This window comes from Oryctolagus cuniculus, chromosome X (assembly GCF_964237555.1).
Source record: "Oryctolagus cuniculus chromosome X, mOryCun1.1, whole genome shotgun sequence".
Lineage (NCBI taxonomy): Eukaryota > Metazoa > Chordata > Mammalia > Lagomorpha > Leporidae > Oryctolagus > Oryctolagus cuniculus.
The window spans coordinates 26,107,555-26,127,816 of NC_091453.1; the positions used below are offsets into that span (position 1 = coordinate 26,107,555).

The 20,262-nt window shown below is 60.2% G+C and overlaps 1 protein-coding gene across 2 annotated transcripts in view; it reads right to left on the bottom strand.

Moving 5' to 3' along the window:
• Positions 1 to 20,262, bottom strand: part of BCOR (BCL6 corepressor) — a 113,053-nt gene that overhangs the window by 77,692 nt on the left and 15,099 nt on the right. The window contains exon 1 of one of the 2 annotated variants that reach the window (XM_051827015.2): positions 6,891 to 7,017. The exons of the other annotated variant lie outside the window; for it this stretch is intronic. The gene's annotated coding sequence lies outside the window, so the exon portion shown is untranslated. Of the gene's footprint in view, positions 1 to 6,890; positions 7,018 to 20,262 lie in introns of those variants that run through there. 2 annotated transcript variants of the gene reach the window in all.

A 20,262-nucleotide genomic window follows, 5' to 3' on the forward strand; every position in this document is an offset into this window, starting at 1 on the left:
GCCAAGACATTATTTTAGGTCTTTGATGTTCGTCAACTAGTGCAATTCTTCCAACGCTGTGAATGGATTGAATTATTACCTTCCATTTCACAGACGGGCAAAATGAGGTGCCCAGGGGGAACTGCTTAAGGTCATGCATCTACTCAAGTGGCAGAGTCACATCTTGAACTCTGGTAGCCTAAGTACCACGAGGTCTTTGCTATAGCATCCCACAGGTGTAGTAAATGCCCCCTGTGCACATGGCTTCCGGTGATACGGCGCTGGGAACAGGCAAGCAGGGTGATGAAGAAGCAAGCGATGTCTCCACGAGGGCAAAGTATTTCTAAGTAACGTTTTAAGATACAGTTAAAGTAATTCAGACCTTTGAAGGGTTTTGAATTCTTTCCCAGGATAGGCGTGTTGGATAAATATAGCGCTGTTCAAAATCTTGCCTTCCTATAATGGGTGTTCATCGCACTATTCTTGCAACTTTTTGTGGGTTTGGGATTTCTTTTTTAACTAAAAGAATTTTTTTAAGGAATCAGCCTTAGGGCAGGGGTTTGGCCCAGGGATTTCAAGATGCTCACGTCCCATATCGCGGTGCCTGGACTCCATACCAGGCTGCGCTCCTGACCCCGGCTTCCTGTTGATGTGCACCCTGGGAGGCAGCAGTGATGGCTTGGAGAGCTGGGTTCCTCCCACAGCATCTGGGGGGGGGGGGCTGGATTGCATTCCCAGCCCCTGGCTTGGGCTCTAGCCCGGCTCCAACCATTACAGATATTTGGGGAGTAAATCAGTAGATGGGAGAGTGTGTGCTCTCTCGCTCTCTCTCTCGCTCTCTCTCTCGCTCTCTCTCTCTCCAGTAAATAAAAAGAAAATAACAGAATCAGCCTGGACAGGACTATCTTGGAAAGAATAAGCAAGAAGCTGGGTGCAGTGGGTGCCGGCAGACAGGCAAACAGGGAGTGGGAAACTGGGATGGCAAAGGCTTTCTCTGCTGCCTGGAGCGAGCCCTCTTTCCTATCCTTAGAATGCGCTGCCACATGCAGGTGTTAGCATAACATCTGCCGCTACCATGAGGTCATCCGGGCAGAGCCTTGGGAAAGGAAGCACAGAACTCACAGTCCCCAAGTCCCTGTTCAGCACGTGGGTTGCTGGGAGGTGAAGGAAGTCTGCTTATCCAGCTGGAGGCGCAAAGTGGGCAGACACACAGCAGCATCCTCCCTTTGGCGCAAAACGCAAAGCAGAGGAGTAAAACCAGGGACTTCTCCTCCTGCCCCCAGCGTGAACACAGCAAGGTTTGCAGCTCCATGGGGCCTCTCTCTCTCTTCTCTCTCTCTCTCTCTCTCTCTCTCTCTGGGAGACTGCACATTCCTAAAGGGGCATAGGTCCTGGGAGCCTGGGGTCTCCCTCAGCCACCCCAGCACACGCAAGCACAGTGCAGGGCTCATGAGAACCTCAGTGAAGGCCCGACGAATGAATGGCTCCTGCTCACCAGCCATGAAGGAACACGTGGCCCGACGCCCTCGCATTTTGTATGTGTGGGTGCCTCTTGGGGCACAGATGTCACACCGAGGACAAGCGAGCAGGGATTCCAAGCCTTGACACACAGTCGGGGATACTTTTATGACGCACAAGGATAAGTAGTGGCCAAGCCTTCGCTATTGCTGTTCAAGACCTGAAGCTCCCAAGCAGGAAAGTTGGGCCACCCACAGGCCCACCAGGCCACTCAGAGGGACTGCAGGATCCCTCTCCTGGTCCACTGACAACCCACTCACTCTTGAGAAGCTCTGAGTTGAGGGTTTGCGGAGGACATTCATTCCCTGGCTCTTGGAATCATCCATCAGAACTGGACCGGGGAGTGGGTGGTCTGAGAGGGCTGCGGAAAGGCAGCGGGGCTTCCTGGGGCTTGGGCTAACTCGGGAATGTGCCCAGGTTTTGGGGGGCGACATGGCCTGGAGAGGGCACGCTGCCAGCTGGCGCTGGCCCGGGGCCAGGGAAGTCTGAGTGAACTTGGGCCAGCCCTGTTGGCCCACAAACTCTGTAAGCTGAACTGCTGCAAGGCTCCTTGGCCTCTTTGTTTTCACTTCCCCACAGTTCTCCCTTAGTGTTGAGGAATGTGCTTTGAAGGTTCCAGCGGGTTTCGCCTCTGCTTAGGGAAACCAAGAACAGGGGCTGGGCCCAAGCCAGATGCCTTGAGGGAGGGCACCTGTGATCACACTGCGAGCGCCCCAAGGGGCAGATTGCTTGAGGGGGAGCAGCGTGGGGGTCCCTTAAGCCAGCCCCCCTTTTCGGCTGCCTCGCAGTGCTAAACCTTGGAGATTCTCAGGTTTGTTTTGTTAAGAAAGACTGTATTCCCTTCCCAGCTCCCCCCACCCCGAGAGCCTTCATTTGTCCAGGAGCTTTTGGGGATAAAGCTACACTCTTCTATTTGTCCAGGGCAGGAGAAAGAACTGAAGGGCCAGTAGGAGCTAGAACGGTGGCCTCCGTTTGCATTACAGTCATTTTCCTGATGGGCTTTGGGCAACAAAGTGTTGGCCCTCCAAGAAGGGGAAGTGAAGGCTACCTCCTCACCCCAAGAACAGTCTCGCAGGCCCAGGCTGGGACTGACTGGGGTCAGGGGTAAAGGAGTCCCCACGCTGCAGGCTGCCCAGCAGCGAGAAGTGGAACCCCCGGAGTGTTGGCTTCTGTCTCCCCTTGCCCAGCCCTCTTGCCCACTGTGGCTCAAGGTCTTTGTTACCAGGTGCATAAATGGATCAGGTCTCTTCTGCTCAGCCCTCTGAGCACTCAGAGCACCTGTGGCCCCTTATGCCCAACATAGTGCTTTGCACACAGCAAGTGATGAATCGGTGTTGAATGCCCAAAACACCTGAGCTCTTCGGCGAGTGAGAGCACCCTGGCTCTTGCTCTCAGCCTGAGGAGCTCTCCTCAAGAGCACGGAGCTCTGGGGTCTGCTCTCGCTTCGGCCACTAACGCGCGGGCGCTCCCTCAAAGCCCCGACAGCATTGTTGCAGGATGTGCACACACTCCGGATCGCGCCAGCTGGCTCTTTATCACCAGGTGAGGCCTTTCTGCTCCTGCCTGGGCCCTGGTCCCAGATAGGTGTCTCTCTGGACATCGGCTGAGGATTTTCCCCTGGTCCTTCGCCATCTGCTTAGATTCACAACACACACTCAGTCCTTGGGCACGTGACGGGTCTGTTGCCGTCTGTCCCCACAGCCATTTATACAGCTCCAGCTCCTGCGTGCGACGGGGCTGTGGCACATGAGCAATAACTCCAGGGCCACAAGGGTACCTGGGTCATTTTTCTGCAGCCTGCCTTGTCTGTTTGGACCTCCCTCCTGCCTGGTGGTGACACCAACCCTGCTTAGGGATATTGCGAGCTATGGCTCCCCTCCCCACCACCCCACCGCCTCTGGTTCCCACTTCTCCTGGATTTCAGCTCCAGCGTGAGTGTGCACTCTGCACTCTGAGGCTGAGGGGACAACACAAGGTGTGATCAGAGGGATCCCTGCCTCCCTCTCGCTCCGAAGAGTCCTTTACCCTGCATAGGTAATTTCCGCCTTTTCCTTCCAGCTCCCTCTCAGCCTACGTATATTTAGTGCACACTGCCCTGGATAGAGTTTAATTAGGCACCAATGCACCCAGGGGCAAAAACCAAGGACCCCTCTCGGATTGAGCAAATGGGGCCCAGGCCCGCCCCGGGAGCTGGCAGCCAGCCTCCCGTGGCTGGTAAGTGACGGCTGCCAGCAGGTAGGGAGGTTGTCCATTCTCAGCTAATGATCGCCTTAGGCACCAAGAGATGGAAAATCCAGGAGGGCTGGTGAGCTGCAGGCCGCAGCCAGGGACAATTGTATGGACCAGTTTAACAGGGCCGTGGGAGGGATGGCAGAAGCAATGCTGCCGGAGCCTGCGTGTGCGTGCATGTGTGTGTGTGTGTGTGTATGCGTGCATGTGTGTGTGTGCATGTGCATTTCCTAGTCTCCTTTCTCTCCTCTCCCTGCTGCCTTTCCCTTGCTACTGCTCCGCTTTCGTTTTTCCTCTTCTGTTTCTAGCCCACGCGAGTTGAAATTAGAAGGGTCTTTGAATTCATTTATTTGTTTTAATAAAGACAGCATTTTTAAAGCAGCATATTTGCAGCAATTGAGTGTTAAACTAAACACCAAGCCAACTAAATGTGTTAGGGGGAAATGAAAAGTCAGTTTACAAGAAACATATAATTAACGCGTTCTTCGACTTTCCCTAAGCCTTTGTCTGGCAGAGGACAAGGCAGAGGAACCGTAATCAACTTTAATAAAATGAAAGATGGTGTCGAGGCAAAAGGGGAGCAAAAAAGTTTGCGCGGGCAACAAAAGCGGGGGGAGGGTGTCCTGAGTTATAATAAACATGTTTCAGAAAAGCAAATCTTTTGTTTCCTTGTTTTGAGTCAACAGCCATTTTCTCCTCCCCAAATTGGAAGGCTGGGTTTGGTAGTGTACCTGTACAGAGGAGACGGAAGCCGAGAGCTGCAGCGGGAGGGGGGAGGGGCAAGAGGCCCACAGGAGATGCACAGGAGTGTCTGGAGGCTGCTGAATCCGGGCTACTGGAGATCACCCTTGCACAACAACACAGTCTTCACATGGCCCTGACTCCCAATAAACTCCTCCCCTCCTCACCCCTTGGAGAAAGTGAAATAAGACATTAGAGTTTCAATAATCTCATATGGTGATGATCAATCAAAACCCAGAGGAGAAGGCCAATTTATAGAAATTGTATCTGCTTCACTGGGCGGCTGGAACCAAGCAGCTGAAAAGAACACACTGCTATAGCCTGGGATATGTAAAGTTGCCCCCAAATGACAAACGCCAAAAATCACTGCCTGGACACACAGGGCCTTTTCAAAGGCAGAGGGTGCTCCCGGGAGAGAGGCCTCGGTTTGGGGATCGCTGGGAGGACCTGCACACGGTTAGGCCACATCAAAGCTATTTCTTTTTATTATCTTTGGGCTATTTTAAGTTGGAGTTTCCATCTTTCTCGTTGGTTTTATCACCAAGGAAGTTTATTTGCTGAATTAACTTTTAATGGACCCTCGACTTTGTTCTTCAAAGTTGGCTTCTAGAACCGGGCCCTTTTGTAGCCAGGACTCCTCCAGCCTTTGTGATCAGGTTGCCTTCGTGACCCCCGCCCCCCACCCCAATCCTGGAGGTGAAGGGCTCAGCCTCTGTTAACTCCTTGCCTGCTGGTGTCTTTTCTCTGTAGCTACTAATCACCTCCTTTTGATCATTGCCAAGTTCTCAGGTTGAAGGAAGGAGAAGGGACCTCTTGACCATTCTGGCTGGCTTTCCACATGAGCCTGAAAATGTGGACAAATTTGAAACATCTGCCGGGCTGCTTTGGTCTGATTGCTAAAATATGCCGACCTCAAGCCCCCTCCGCCCCCGCCCCTTTTAATCTGTTTCATATTCACAAATTAAGCATTTAGTCTGGGTAATAAATCAGGGCGGTTTACGAGGCTCACACGAGACAAACAAGCGAGAAGGGCGCGACACAGGCCCCTGGAAGGCGAGTGCACGTAGCTGCCAGGAGCGGGGAGCTCCACGCGCTCGGACGCCGAGAGTAGCCCTGGCGTGCCCCGACACGCCGCCAGCACCCACACTTTGGCGGGTCACGGAACAGGCTGGGTGGAGGGTGCAGGGAAGCAGCCCCAGCCCGGGGTCCACACCCCCACCGAACCTTCGGCGCGAACCCGCGGCGCCCGCCCCGCCCCAGCTCTGGGCAACTCGGAGCCCCCGCCCTGCCCCGCCGGGGAGCGGCCACTGGCAAAGGCGACAACCTCCCTGGGCACGCGCGCGCGGGCACGCACACACACACACACACACACACCCTGTGGTGGACCCATTAAGCCTCTCCGGGCCCGAGAAAGCTGGATCCCCTCCCCCACCGCTTCCATCTGGCTGGGCTCGGCCTTAACGATCCCAGGCCGACATTCACCAGAGAAGCAAAGACCCCGTCCACACTCACGTGTGACCTCCACTAAGCCTGGACGCTGCCTCCTCCCCTCCCCAATCTCACCGCGCTGCCAGTTCTCAGGTTTTGGTCTCATCCACCACAAAGCTACTTTCAGATTCAGTGTGTGTGTGCGCGTGGGGGGTGCAGTATGTGGAGGGGGCTCTCCTTCACAGTGGACCGAGGCTTAAGATGGACTTGAGGAGGGGAGCAAAGACACAAACGGCCCGGGCCCCCGCTGCAGAAATCCCTGCCCGGGTTTTAGTGGGGTGCCCAAACTCAGGGGGATCCAATCTGTGTAGCGAGAAGCAGGCTTGGGACCAAGGGTCTCGGGCCAGTCCCAGCCCAGGACCTTGGGAGACCTCGGAGGGGAGAGCGGCTCCGGGATCACCTCGTCCGGGCCTCCGTTGTCCTGCTATATTCAAGTTCCCTCTCGACCGACGTTCTCGCGGCTATGGTGGGACGCCGGGGCGGCGAGGCGGAGGGCGGGAAATCGGAAAGGCTGAACCTGCAGCCCGCTCCAGACCTGGGGGGAGGCAGATGAACAATTCCCCACCCCAGAACCCAGTACACACGTCGCCCTTCCTCTTCCCCTAGCACATATTCCGACTGCGAAAGCCATTACCGCCGGCGCGCGAGAGACTTTTTAAATATTTACAGCCCGCTCTCCGCACGGTAGCCTGATCCATCTTGTGGGCGCGGAGGCGGGGCGCGGGGCTCCGCTCTGGCGGAGGCGCGGAGTCCGGGCGGGGGGCGCCAGCCGCCTCCCCCGGCGGCTCCCAGAACCCCCCACCTGAGCTCCCCCCAAGGCAGGGAGGGGCCCAAGACGGCGCGCAGCGCGCCCAGGGCTCTCCCAGGGCCTGGGCGGGCGGGGGGACAGCGTCCGGGAGGAGGGAGGGCCGGGAGGCTGATTTAAAGGTTCTCACCGGGAAGCGAGCGAGGCACAGACCTGAGAGCCGCCGCGCGGTGAAATCCGAGGAGCTCTCTTGGCGAGGAGGGGCTGTCAGAGGCCATTTATCTCTCGCCAGAGTGGAGGCTCGGCTCCCACACCGCCCGCGAGTAACAATGGCAGCGATCAGCAGCTCTGCACGCGCTTCAGTGCATGAATGGATTGCGGAAGATGCCTGCGCTCCGCTCGGCTCAGTCGGCTCTCCGAGCGCCCCCGCCCCACCCGCCGCCCCCGCCCCCGCCGCCTCCCTCGGTCCCAGCCTGCGCCTTGCGCCTCGGGCTTCGCAAGTTGGGCCCCGCGGCGCGGTCACTCTCACCCAAACGCCCCGCCGCCCCTCCCCCCTCTCACCCCCCGCCGCCGCCGTTCCCAGGGCCTTGGCACACCGCCATCGAGTGTCATTAGGGGCTGAAACTTGACACAAGCCTTCCCGGCCTCCCCGGCGCAGACACCCCCGCCGGCCCCCTCCCTTCTTCGCTCCCCTCGCCCCTCGCGGCAAGTTTACTTTCAAGGAGTTGGACCGTGTTTCCGCAGCGGCGTGCGGGCTCCGGGTGGGGAGAGAGAGCGAACTGGGCAGGGCGTCCTCACCTGCCCGGCGGCCCAGGGTATTCGTAGATCCCACACCCAAGGCCGGCTCTCCGTCCCCCACCCCTTGTGGCGGCCGAGGCACGCAGAGTGCCTGGCGCCGAGCACTTGCCCATACACTCCGGCCCCCGCGCACCCCGGCCCGCCCACACGTCCCACCAACTTTCGAGTCAGCGCCTGAACCGTGTACCCAGATTGTCCTCGGCAGCTTACAGTATGGAGAGTTGAGAGGGTGCCACAGACTGCGAGGTCGGCTCCTCCTCGACTCTGCAAAGTCGGTCTCATAAAAGCACCCCCTCCAGTTTCGGCTTAGGGTTGTGAGAGCAGCGGGGATATTCTTGGGTTTGCTTTGGTGGAACTGAACCAGAACTTCGGGGATGTTTCTGAACCAGGGGGCGCTGAGCCCCAGATGCGTCAGCTGGGGGGGGGCAGAGGGGTGGAGGGACGCAAGAGGTGGGCACCCGCAGCGACCCTAGGACGGCGCCAAGTCGCCCACGGGAGGAGAACAAGCTGAGCCCAGTGTGCCGGAAGACGGCCACACGTGCGCAAAGACGCATACAGAGACAGAGCGCGACTCGCCAACCCAGGAGACTGCGAGGAGAGGCGAGAAGCTGGCAGCGAGACAAAGCGGGAGGAGAGAGCCAGGCAGGCTCAGCCGCAGACCCGGAAACGCAGGCAGCGGCAGCCGCCCGAGCCCCGACGCGGAGGCGTGCGCAGCCAGGCCCTGCCTGGCATCTCCCCATTTGCGCGCCTAGGGACCCAGACACCAAGTCTCAGCGGAGAGTCTGCTGCCGGAGCTGGTCTCGATCGGGCCTGGGCTGGCCTGGCGAGCCTGCTGGAGCCTCCGCAGCAACTGGCAAAGTCCCGGGAGTGGTCTTCAGCGACCCGACCCCTGAGGTCTCCGCCCCTCCGCGAGCCCTGAACAAAGGTAGTAGGGGAAGAGGAGCTGGCCACTGTCGGTGGACACGAGCGTGGTCTTTGGAGAGTTCGGATCTCCACTAGTGTTTATCTAACTTGGCGACGCTGGAGGGCTGCCAGCCTCCATCGAATTTCCATTTGGGCTTCCCATCGCAATACCCTTCGGGCCTTGCCCACACCCGGACCTAAGAGCCATCGGGAATCCAGCTCGACTTCTCGCAAGGAGAAGCGTGTAATGTGGACAGAGGCCCCCAGACTCAGGCTCTCAGCGACTCCCCCCCCCCCCCCGTCAGCACACCGGAACCATCCATGCACCCCCTCAACACACACACCCGGTGCCTACACCCTCCCCCCTGCGCGTTGCAGGCTCTGAAGCCTGGGGCAGCAGCCGCGGAGTCGGCAGCGTCTCTTCCCTCGAATGAAGCCGAGCGCTTCAAAGTGGTAGCTTTGCATACACTCGCTGCACCCACCCCCACCACACACGCACGCGTGCGCGTGCACACACACACACACACACACTCATTGTCGGCTGGGAGTCCTCCCAACCTGACTGCCTAGCATGAACGCAGCAACAGAGCACCGAGCCCGGGACCCCAGCGGATGGAGGTGGCCGACGGAGTGGAGGAGCAGGCCGGTGGGTGGGGGAGGGGGCTCCTGTCTGCGAGAAAGAAGGCAGCTAGGAGAGGCAGCCTGCAGGAGGGGGAGCATAAAGAGAAAGCCAACACTAATCCCTCAGCCTGCCTACGTGGGGCCTGACAGTTTACAAAAGCCTTTTCCCTGAATATTATCTCATTTGCGCCAGCCTCACCACTGGGCTGGGAGGCAGGCAGGGCAGGCAACATTTCCCCCTTTAGCAAAGAAGGGAAACGGGGCCCAGACAGGTTAAGAGAGGTCCGTAGGAGGGTCACAGGGCTGAGAGTGGTGGAGGAGGCCCGAGGCCTGGGGTTTCCTGCCTGAAGTTCACTTTCCTGTTCAATAGTTGTGTGTGTGTGTGTGTGTGTGTGTGCAAGGGAAGGGGGCTTGCTGGACAGGAACGAACAGTCCGGTTAGGGAAATCCAGGAAGGAAGGACATAGCCCACACCTCTTCCTCTGCCGAGGTCTCACACAACAGCAGCCTAGAGCTGGCCTCCAACCTGCCTGCCGACGGCCGACCTGCTAGTGCGTGGCTGTGCCTTTAGTGGTGGCCATTGCAGAGGTCCTGTACCCTCTCTGGGAGGCCCCGCTTGGCTCCGGCTCCGCAGCCATCAGCCCTCCTCTCTGCCTGTCATCCCCGCCCCCAGCCTCGGCTGCAGGATGCCTTGCGTCCAACTGTGGTTTCCGGGCAATAAAACAACTATTAAAGTCTCAGGCACGGCTGGTGATTTGCATCACATCCTCTCGTGCATGGATTCAATATTTAATACACAATATTGAATACGGATATTAAAAATCAATAGCTGGGGACCCCTGGGGAGGAGACACAGTGCGATCCTGCTTCAGGAACGCAAGACAGGAGCGGCGAGTTCAGCCAAGCTGAGCCCAGCGCCCAGGGAAGTGAGGACTAGTAGCTGCATCTCAGCTTCCTGACAAGCTTAACTGCACCATTCCTAAGCGGGGCCAGGGGACTGCTGTGCCCTTGGGCTTTGGCGGTGGGGTGGAGGGGGCAGTGTGTAGGGGGGCTGGCAGTAAGGTTTGTTTCCAAGCAGGCTACCAGCCAGGTGCGTGGAGTCGCTTTTTTGTTGTTGCTGCTGTTTGCACTTTGGTTTGGTTTGTGTCTGAGTCTTGCAGGCAGGCACTCAACTCTTCCCACCACGAGGGCTCCTTTCCCGGGCCTCAAGACATCCATCACCGTAGGCCTCATGGGGAGCTCTTGGCGTAAGCTTTCAGGGAGATGGAACAGGAATTACAATGGCTCCGAATATCCTTCGCACAGTAAAGAAAATATGAATGCCGGATGCAGGCTCTGAGTTGCAGGGTCTGGTGCGACACTGCCAGCCTTCTGGGCACACGCCCTCGGACCACAGGACCCGCCCAGGGGCCTGGTGGAGGCTGAGTGGTGACAGAGGGAAGGTGGTGAGGAGAAGGCTGAGACGCGGAAGCACTCCCGCTCCAGAGCCAGGATCCAGATTGTCTGTTAAACAGCCAGGAGAAGAGCAAGCTCCCGGGACGCATAATTATCTTTTCAGTCCTGGAGAGGAGCACAAATTATTCTCTTCTTTATCAAAACATAGAAATATACTTTACCCTAAATAGAAACAAGGTTCTATTAGACTGATAGGGTAGGGGTGAAGGAGAGTAAGTAGCTTTCAGAGGATTCATTCCCCCTCCCCCTCCCTCCCCGCACTCTGCTACAGAAACAGAAGAGAAGCTGATAGTGGGAGACACACATAGGTTATCTGATTGGAAGGGCCTGGAGAATTTTTGATGCCAAGAAACTAGGTGAACTTGACCTACTGCACTGCTATCCCAAACACCACGTTGCAATATTAATTTTATAGATTCCCTTTATATCATAGCTTCAATCAATATAGATTAAGTCGGAAATCTTGCTCCAGTTATAAATACACTGAAAGGACACCTTAGGAGAGCCCCAGATAGGAATTTGGGTAAAAGTTAGAAGCGAAGGAAAAGCGTGTTAGAAGATGACAACGAGGGAGCCCGTGGCCTCCTCTCTTTGTTCCCCGCCAGCTGTCAGAGAACCATCACAGGGAGGGAACGGGACCCTTCTTGGTACTGTCACAGGAAAAGAAAGTAGTCGCTTTCCGGCTGCTACAGATCCCCCCCCACACACACACACCAGGTTCCTTCTCACCGCCCAGCCAGCCCCCTGGGAGTTTTTGCTTGCCTGTATCTATGCATTTCTGGGTTGGGGGTGCCGCCACTCCATCAACATCGGGCCCTGGACCTATGGCACTTGCTAGCAAAAGTTGCATCCTGAGGAAATGACATGCTTAAGAAACGCTGGCTATAGGGCAACCCGGTTGCTCCCTCATCGTCAGCAGGGGCCACCTGAGTCTCATCAACCCACTGGCACTTCCCACCTTAGCCATGGGGCCTCCTACTGACCCACTGACCCACGCAGTGTGCCCCTAGCGGAAACGTGTGGCTAGGGCTTGAGCTGACCGGCTAAGGGAGAAGGAAGGCTTTAGAGAGGCCCTGTTGAGCCTCCGGCACAAGTCTGGAGTTCACCTAGCTTGGGGGGAGGGGCACCAGAAGCCACTGAAAGTGACCCTTCCCCTCAGGCCCCCAAGCTGGTACTGGCCTTTGGGTGGGCAGGCTTAGATGCTGCACAGGGACCTACAGGCCAAGTCGCCGGCCCCCCGAGGGTGGGGGCCCTCCCGCTGTGCTCCTGCTTTCCTGGAAGGAACTGAAGTCGCTGGCGGAGTTGTTGGAGCCCCTCCGGGCCCCTCACTACCTTCTGGTGCAAGCCCACAAGGACGATGGTGGCAGTGCTGTGGCCGGGACCACCCACTCCACAGTACCGCAAGCCTCGGATTCTGGCGCCAAGCCCCACAGTTCCGATAAGACTCTAGCTCCCTGCGCCTCTCGTCCCGCAGGAGAAAAAAAAAAAACACTCCTGGAACTGCTAGGGTGCACGCGGAGCCCGAGGCCGGGGGCCGTGGAGGGACGGTCCCCACCACCAACAAGTTGCCGGCCGAGATAACAGCTGTGGGCGGGGGAGGGGAGCCGCAGGCAGCCACGACTGAACGGTTGCGATCTAGAAAATTCAACAAGAGGCCGCCGCGGTGGCGGCGGCTCCAATTAGCTGAGCCAACTGGGAAGGCACAGAGCGAGGCGGCGGCCCCGACGATCGTGCCCGGGGCGAGCAGGCGGGCGGGGGCGCGGGGCCTCGGAGCTGCCCGGGCGGCCCTCGCCCGGCCCCTCCCGCGGGCTCTCGGAGCGCGCCTGGTGTTTACACACTGTCCTTCGGACACCGGATCAAGTTTCAGGCCGCGCTGGAGGCGCCGGGGGCCGGCCGCAGGCCGGGGCGCGGGGAAGAGCTGGAGCGGGATCTGAGGCAGCGCTGCGCTGGCGAGAAGGCCCGGCGTGCGTGGGCACAGCTGGTGCAGCGGTGCCCCAGAGGTGGGGGGCGGGCGGACGGGCGGGCAGGTGGGACCGAGGAGCGCTTGGCGGAGCGAGAAGCACCTCCGGGGTGCAAGGCTGGGGTCCTGCGCCCTCCAGGGCAAGAGGACCTGCCCCAGGGAGGGGATGGGAAGTCTGCTGAGAACCCGGGCGCTACGCCGGCCCAGAGCGCCCCGGTGAGCTCCTCCCCGCTCCGGGAGTCCCTTTGATATGCTACCCGATCCAGACCCCGAGCGGGGGAGGGAGTTTACGGGTTGGAAGAGGGACGCGAGATGGGAGATCTCTTGCTTCCCTGCGCGCCCTGGTCCCGGCGCTGCGGAGGCCTCGGGCCGAGCGCCGGAGGGCCCGCCGCTGCGCAACTCCTCTGAGCTGGCAGCCCGCGGGTGCCCCACGCTGTCAAGCGGCGGCGGGCGAGCTTCCAGCAGCACAGACACACTGTAAACAGCCGCGTGCGCGCCCTCCCCGCCCGGCCTGTAAACCTCACCCAAGCACCCTGTCGCCTTCTCGCTGGCTCCCGGGCGAGGCCTTTGTGGCCCAACTTGGGGGCAGGGGGCCCCCACCCCTCCCCTGGGCCAGCCGGGCTCCGACGCGAGCGTTGTGAACCTGCAGGGGTTCGGGGTGCTACGGGGAGCGGGAAGGAGTCAGCGCCTGCCCCCTCCCCGCTGAATGTCTGCTTTGTTCCGGAAAACAAGGGAAGCATTAGGCTGCTGCCCCCGGGGAAACACAAAACTTCTTTTTGAATCTCGGGAAGGGCGGTTGACTGCGTTACGGAGCTCCCGAGACAGACCGAGGAAGGGAAAAGCCGAGAGGGCGGGAGGAGACGGGGAGACTTCCGAAGGAGGCCGAGGGACACAGCGAGGGGGTGCGGGGAGCAGCGGCTCAGGGTGGCCGGGCCGGAGACCCGGGAACCCGAGTCGGCGCGAAGGTGCCGCGCGAGTTCCAGCGAGCAGCCTACTCGGCCAAGTGGCGCCTGCCCAGCCGGCGGCCGTGCCAGCTTCCTGCCCTGCCCAGGATCGCGGAGCAGTCGGGGACGCCGCCGCAGGCTGGCCCGGAATCGCCGGACGATAGCGGCGGGGGGGGGGGGGGGGGAGGGGGGGGGCTGAGGCTGCAAGTAACCCCTGACTAGTGCCTCCAGCACCAGCACCTCCCTCGAGGACGGACCCAGATCCCGGGCCTGCGGGGCGTCGGCTGCGGGGTTTCAACCTGGGTGTGTGTGTGTGTGTGTGAGCAAAGTCCCAGGGGCTCGCCGGCTCCGGGGCCGGAGGCCAGTCTGAGGTGTCTTTGGGCTCATTTGCCGACCGCCTGTACGATCGGTTCCCATCCTGGCTCAGCCGTTTCAGGAGTGCTGGGCCAGTGCTACCCTGGCCGGGACGAGCACGCAAGGCGGGCGAGTGAAAGCACATCTACTGCCGCTCCCCCAAGCGCCACCCCCTCAGCCCTTCCCGCGTCCGAGAAAGGGGGGAGGGCACCCTTGCCCTGACCATCGCCCCCTCTCCCCGAGAGTCGCTCCCCTCCGCCTCGGAAGCTCAGGCTGCGAGCGAGGGTTTTCCCCCTTTCCCCTGGGCTCGCTGGGTTTCTAACTTCCTCTAAACCTCCCTCCTCGCTCCGAAAAACCCCGAGGAGAGGAGCCGAGAGGAAGCACGCCGCTAGTGTGCGAAATAAAGACCATGTGTGAGGACGGCGGCATCACAGAGTGCAGCCGCGCGCGGGGGGGCGGGGGGGGGAGGGCGGGGAAGGAGAAGTCCCCCCCCCACCTCCCCGCCGCGGCCTGAGGCTCTGGGTCGCAGCAACCAGCGCCTCTCAGCTCGGCGTTGGGGACGCGGAGCCGAAGCGAGAGGGAGTGGAGAAGGCTGGGCTGGCCCCGGGGCTGGCGGCGCGGAGGGGGTGTCGGGGCTGCCGCGCCGTGGGGGGCGGGGGGCGGGGACGCAGCCCCGGCTTCCTGGGCCACAGCTGCGACCGAGGGCGCAAGAGCAGATCGCGCTCGGCGGCGGCGGCGGCGGCGGCTCGGGCCCGCCGTGCTCGCAGCTGAGAATCAACAAAGGGAGGCGGCGGGCGAGCGGGGGAGGGGCGCCGCCGAGCGTTCGCTGGCTGCTGTGGAATAATAAAAATAATTAATAATGCTAATAAGAGAAAAATCCCCCGGCTTTCATGGCTCTGGGTTTCCGAGTGGCTGCAACGCGAAGCGCGCTGTCCTTGAGGCGGCCTCTCTCGCCCGGCCTGCCCGCCCCTCCCCCTCCCTCGCCCCCTCCCCTCCCGGGGAACCGGGAAGAGAAAGGTCTGCAGCTGACAAATATTATCCATTCTCCCCATCGATCGCGGAGTGTACAGATGTGAGCGCTTGATGTGCCCGCGGAGCGGCGGATCCTCCCTGCTCGCTCGCTCTCGCCCAGGCTCCACTCGCCGCCCCCCTCCTCCCCCTTTGTTCTCCTCCCCTTTCCCTCTCTTTAAATAGATTTCAGGGCGCTGCCTGTTGGAGAGCAGCTGGCGATCTCTCCCGAGAGAGGGAGCGAGCGACGCCCGAGGTGCCCTGTCACCAGCCTCCCCTCCCCCACCTCGCCTTCTCGATGCGGCCACCCCTCCACCCCATCTTTCTCTCATGGCCGAGACAGAAAACACCGGGACACCCACGTCCACTGCACCGCGAGTCTCTCCGAGCCTTTGGACCCCTTTCGCTGTCCCCGTGCTGTTCCTTGTGTCTGTGTCTGTCTGTGTGGGGAAGGGAGGGGAGCGCAGGGAGGAGACCCAGGGCCGTAGCAGAAGAGCCGAAGAGTCGGGATCTTCTCCCCAGCAGCAGCAGGGACGCAGTCCGGGTCACGCTAAGAGGGTACAGTTTACCCATTAGAGAAAGCCGGTGGAGCCGGCCCTTTTATTCCTCTTTCGCAGATGGCAGATTAAGCCGGCAGCGCCCGGCCTCAAAGGGACCGGCGGCTCGGCAAAGGGTTAACCCGTCGGCCGGTAATCGCGGACATGCACACGCAAGCACACACACACACACACACATAGACACCCACACACGCGCACGCGGCGCGCCCTCCCCGAGCGCCTACCACGGCCCGCAGTGCGCCCGGGGCTGGGGGAGTAGCGGGGGGGGGGGGGGGAGCTGGGGGAGGGGCGGGCTTAACCAGGCCGCTCGACCGAGCCGAGGCCACCTCGCCGTCTGTCACTTAAATGATTGTCCTCCGCTCCGCTCAGTGCGGTCAGTACGGGCTGTTAACAGGCAGTTGCAATCAGTTTCCGAAAGGTCAGCCAAGGTCCTCCGGCTCTCGCAGACGGAAGGCATTACGAAACCGCTTTTGTATCTGCAGGCACTTTAGAAAAAGAAGCGAGGAGGGGCGCATTGCAGCGTCGCGGCTGCCGCGGCTCTGGGGAGAGGGTCGGGGGCCGCGGGGCGGGTGAGTCTGCCCCCGCGGCCCGGCCCGGGCAGCGGGGAAATCACCCGCGGAGTGACCCAAGCCCTTCAGCTTTCAATGGGGAAGCAGGAAAGGGGGGCGGGGCAAGCGGCAAGGGAAGGAGGAATGGGAGGAAGTGGGAAAGGCGTCCTGGCTCCCTTCCTCACCCGGTCTGCGACCCACACCACGAGCCGGATGGGGGGGGCGGGCGGCCTTGGGTTTAAGGGGACCCCATTCTGATCCGCAGACCCCTCCGGGCGCCGGGAGGTAGGGTGGTGAGGTGGCTTGGGGCGGGGACGGGGGTGGGGTGGGGAGAAGACCCCGGCAGAGCTAGCGAGTCCCTGCGCGGTGTCTGAAGACGCTGCCGCCGCCGCTAGAAGTCGTCCATCAGCAGCCAGTCCAACCTGCCAGTGATAATGTGCGATCAACACCAAATCACCCCCGCCAGGCGCGATCCATCACCGCAGCGCGCTGCGGGCCCGCGTGAGGCTGACTCGCGGCTGCGGGGGGGGCAGGCACAGAGCGGCCGCCCAGCACACCCGAGCTCTCGGCGCACCTAGCTACTCCTCACCGAGGCCTGCACCCCGGCGTTCATAACTCTCCAAGTTGCCCAGCTGCAGAATGCAAAGCCAGTGGCTCCGAGTTCCGGGAGGAGGTCACTTAGGAGCCCGCCAGCCCTCCGTGCCCCTTGGTCACACCCTGCAAAGCCGCCCCTGCCTTGGAGCTGCCCGTCCCGTCCCCTCCCCCTCCTCCGAGAAAGCGTGGCTGGCGGGAAATTAATATTTAATATCGTGAAATTGATTAAAGGGCTGGAAGCCGGCGATGGGGTGGGGGGAAGGGTAGGGGCTCCTAGCGTAATTAAAGATCTGAGAGTCGTGGCCGCTCCTCGTCGGCCCTGGCCGCACGTGGCCTTTGTGAAACCGAGGCAGGGTCGGGCAGAGCTGAGCCGCACTGGCCAGCGGGCAGCGGCCCGCGCAGCCCAGGAGGGTTGCAGTGGTGCATCTGAGCGGGGCTCTCCCGGAGGTGGTGAGTGATGTTCGCCCACCTAGGGCTTTTCAGCGAGCGGCCCGTCTGAATTACTGGGCTCTTCGCCGCCGCTGGAGCCCGAGGCTCGGGTCCCGCTGCACGTCACTGCTTGTTTGGCGGAGAAGTGACTTCACTGTCCCGGTCCCTACAGATTGCATTCCCCTCGGGCTCCCAAGCCCTCCAGCGCAGCCTGAATCCAAACCGGGCTCCGAAGCCAGCCCCTCAGCCCCTAAAGGGGGTCTGGGGGGGGGCCCACTCAGCAGCACTTCGGGAGGGCAACACCAGGACCACCCTTTCCTGGGCCAATTTGGGGCTTTTAAGTCCGAGGCTGCCCCAGGCTCCCGCCGGTTCTCCCCGGTCCAGGCCCCACCCTAGACCACTCATGCCTGGGGCAGTTTAACTCGTTCAGCTGTGCTGCAGATGGGGCCTGCTGCTGCAGGCGGCTGTCTCCTGGGAGTCGTCACCGAACCAGCTCGGCCAGCCGCCTGTCGTGCCGTTTAAGGTTACTGCGCCTCCAGGGAGGGGCACTGGGGCTGGACAGGGCTGGAAGTGGACTCAGCAAAGGCACTTGCGGCACCCAAACTGGAGCTAGGAGACGACGTCAGGGGGCGCAAGGTCAAGGGTAACTCCTTGGCACTGGTTCGAGTTTAGAAATCAGATGGTTGTGTCTGTGATGGGAAAGACCCGGCTTGTGGGGGGCCTGGCTCCAAAAGGGGCTGCTTTGAACTTTTTCCTGGTATACGATTTATCTCTCTCTCTCTCTCTCTCTCTCTTTTTTTTTTTAATGATGATTTGCTGTCTGAAAAAGTACCAAGTGTGTAGAGAGGAGAAAACACACAACACACAAAGCAGACCAAACGGCAGCCGTGGCCAGCATCGGTCGGGGGACCAGGAGGGGAAGGTCAGGAGCACAGAGGATTAGGCCTAGTCTTGGGTTTATTGCTGCACTTGAACAAAGTGGGGGGGGGGGGCGGCTGACTAAACCGGAGCAGGAGAGAGGTCATTAAAAGAGGGGTTTCCGAAGGAAGGAACGGCTGCTGTAGCTGCTGCTGCAGGGGTGGGCGGAGAAAGTGTTTCCATAAGAATAACAAGGCAGCGCATATGTTATGCACACCGACTTGATTTCACCAAAACAAAAACCAAAAGTTCACTCCAGCCTCTCCCGCTGAGCTGATAAGCAACTTGCAAAGTTTGGAAGGAACCTTGAACCAGCGGGAGGTGTCAGCCCATGCCTGACAAAAGGTAATGGTAAAGCTTTGGCAGGTAGCACTCAGTTCCTACCATTGTGATTCTCCCCCTCCCCTCACCTGCTCCCGCCGGGGAGGATAGGGGGGATCCCCTGACCTCCCAGCCTGAGCCCCCGCAGGAGATCCCTCCGAATAACCCACATTCATCCACGCACGCCACTGCCGGTAACTTGGACTGCAGGTCTGGGAGTGTCCTGGGAGGAAGGCAGCCTACCCAGAGCAGAGAACCAGGTCAGAGCATTTGCCAAGGGCAGCGCAGGTTCTGCAGCCTTTACAATATCATACCATGGACTTCACAACCAGACCTACCGGATTTTCCAAGGCATTCCTGGTTGCATGAGCTCTGGGCCCTGTGACCTAACGGGGCATCTGACGCCCTGCCTGTGGTCACGGGTTTGGTGGGACTGCGCCCAGAGGTGTCCAGGAGCTGGAGGAAATGGTTAGGCTGTGGGGCTTGCAGCCGGGGGTCCCCGCAGGTCCTCTAGCCTGGCGGTCATCCTCGTCGCAAGCCTCATCCCAGCCAGGGCCTTGTCCCTACCCTCTTCTAACAGGAGTCCCGGGTGATTGAGGGCTAGCATAGCCCTTCAGAGCCCGCACAGGTGGGGCGCGGGCGGGAGGAGGGGGAAGCTGTCTGGGGAAGCGGCGGAGGAGCCGGGCTCTCGGGTCCCGGAGGGCCAAGGAGGAGCAGCTTCCCGCCCCGGAGCACAGCGCGCGCGTTGGCTCGCCGGGGAGCTGGGGAGCTCCCGCCGCCGCCGCCGCCGCCGCCTCCTCTCCCCCGGGCGCGGGTGGCGCGCCGGCCGCCATCTTGGCCCGGCGGCGCGGGCGGCGCTGCCCCCGGCGGTGGGACCGCGGAGCCGCAGGCCCGGCCGAGGCAGCAGCGCGGGTGTTCCCAGGTTTCCGGGGGCGCGCGGAGGGCGCCGCGCCCGCCCCTCTGGAACTCCCCTCCGCGCTACGGGCCACGCTGATCTGCGGCCGCTGGGAGTCAGGCGGCGAAAGCGCGACCAGTAGTCGCGCCTCCCGGAAACACCAGGGTGGATTTTAATCCCGAGAAACGTCTTCTTGGTCCAGGAATTCTGCAATGGGCAACGTGTGCTCACCTCTCGGATCCCCGTCCCCCGCGACTTGGGTCACCGTCCCCAACTGCAACCTGTCCAGGGAAGGGGCGCGAGGCCAGGGACAGAGTCCCTGGCGTTCAAGGGGTTTCCAGGGCGCTCTCTGAGCAAGAGGATTTGAAAGTTACCACGGCTCCAGGGCACTTGATCGCACCGTAACTGTATCTGTCCACTTTTTGGAATTTAACACACATTTATGTAGAGCTTGCTAAGGGCAAAAGCAACGTGTTAGGGCCTAGGCGAATCCAACAGTAGGAAAGTGAATTTTTTAAAGTCACCTCTGGTACAATCTAGGTGGAAAGGCGGACTTGTAAATGAGGAAACACAAATAAAAGGCAATTTGAGATGAACATAAAGACAGGGCATGAACCTTGCAGTAAATGGCCCAGGGAAGGGGCCAGCTAGTTCTCTTTAGGATCTGTTCCGGGAGAGGAGAGGAGCGGAGCACAGAAATGTAGGAGCCCTGGATTGTTGCAGTTTGGGAACAGTAACTGTCAGTGCTTGTGAAAGGTTCCTGTTTAGGAAAAATGATGTTTACTTTACATCAAGCAAAAATACCAAGAATTAGCAACCCTGGATTCACTTCTCAGCTCCTGAGATTAGTGAGCGAGTGGTGGAGATGCAATTTTCCATCAGAACACAATACCCCATTTGAAACCCATGAAACCCCCAGCACAATTCATAAAAAAGAAAGGCTTTAGACACTAAATCCAAATGGATGGTGGGGAACGCCTCTAAACTCTTTTTAAGTCTTTAAGACTTAAAGAAAATGGGGTGGGGCGTATCATGGTACAGCGGGTTAAGCGTCTGGCTGGGACACCTGCTTCCCATATGAGCACCAGTTCAAGTCCCAGCTGCTCCACTTCCGATCCAGGTGCCTGCTGCTGCACCTGAGAAAGCAGCAGAAAATGGCTTAAGTGCTTACACCCTTGAACCCATGTGGGAGACCCAGATGGAGTTCCAGGTTCCTGGCTTTGACCTGGCTCAGCCCTGCTGTTGCACCCATTTGGGG